This window comes from Elgaria multicarinata, chromosome 5, assembly GCF_023053635.1.
Source record: "Elgaria multicarinata webbii isolate HBS135686 ecotype San Diego chromosome 5, rElgMul1.1.pri, whole genome shotgun sequence".
Lineage (NCBI taxonomy): Eukaryota > Metazoa > Chordata > Lepidosauria > Squamata > Anguidae > Elgaria > Elgaria multicarinata.
Genome location: NC_086175.1, coordinates 33,550,453 through 33,551,847, shown reverse-complemented (window position 1 = coordinate 33,551,847; position 1,395 = coordinate 33,550,453).

Genomic DNA, 1,395 nt, shown 5'->3' with positions numbered 1-1,395 from the left:
GAATACTTAGACTAATGATATACATGGGGCAGGCCCTGGAAAAAGATTAACAGAACGAAAGAAGAAGGAAGAGGTAAGGGGAAGAAGCCCTAACTGCCTATTGCTAGATGCGATATCTCACAGTGATGGCTGTCCTGAGGGTATGCATCATTTACACATTAAATAATGTGACTTTATGAGATATGCTGGGCCTCATGGAATGAAAACTGAAACTTAAAATCAGCCAATGGAGCAAAATGTCCATCAAAGAGGCATATTGTCTGGTGCCATATTTTTGCTACACCCTCACACCGATCCTTGAGCAGAAGGCTGTCACAGTTAGTTAAGCAGAAAAGCACTGAGATTTCTTGAGCAAAAGGTTTCTTGGTTCTTTAAACAGAAAGTAAGAACTTCCTTTAACCAGAGAGGAAGAAGAGGAAGAGGAAGAAGAAGAAAAAGAAGAAGAAATGTGATTTTTGTATTTGCATCTTCCAAATTATGCCTTTTTGTTCCATATGTTTTTTGCTTTAGACAGACAGAACTATGAAAGATGTTTGAGCATTTATCTTTCATATATGAAAAGATTTCCCAACACCAGTAGGATTTAAGGAACCTTAAGCGCCCCCCCCCCCGAAATAAACCCACACAAATAATTTCATAAGCTTCGCTTGAGCAGTCATTAGGAAGCACTTGCAAGGGATCCATCGTGAGTATTACACAGAACTTCTCTTCAAGGGAGAGGTGACTTTTTACAGTACATCACATGGCTGAAATGGCAACAGCATCTGGTGCTACATTCAGACTCACAGAAATGAATTATGCAAAGTGCATTAAGCTGGGTCACAAGCAAGATGATTCTTGATGAGTAGGATAACAGGAGAATTATTACTACGTTTGGAAGAAAGTTTGTTAACCATTAAAAAATAGCATTGCATAGTCAGTTTCTGTGGGCCCATAGATGCCAATGTCTCTTTATTTTGTACTTGTATCTGTATACATTCTGTCATTATTTCAGTCAACTTACCTGAATAGAATGCATGGTTTTACAAGAGACAGCGAAGAAACAGGTACAGCAGTCACATAGAGGATGAAATATGGGGATAAATTTCTACAAGGTAATGGATTATGAACTATTAATACAATTCTTTACTGACTAAACTTTTCATGCAATGTCTTTTTCTATAGCAGGATATGCAATGAAAGATGGAAATGCATAAAAATCATATACACGTTGACTAATTACACCCTCACGATATGCATGAAAACATGTCCTTTAGTTTCCTTGGTCTTGAAAACATGGGATTCGACACTATATTTCATGAGAAGCATAATTTGGAAATGTGTTGTATGAACTCCTTCTAACACCAAGGTGTTCTGGGAATTCTGGAGAGAAGCATATTTGCTAGAACAAAATGC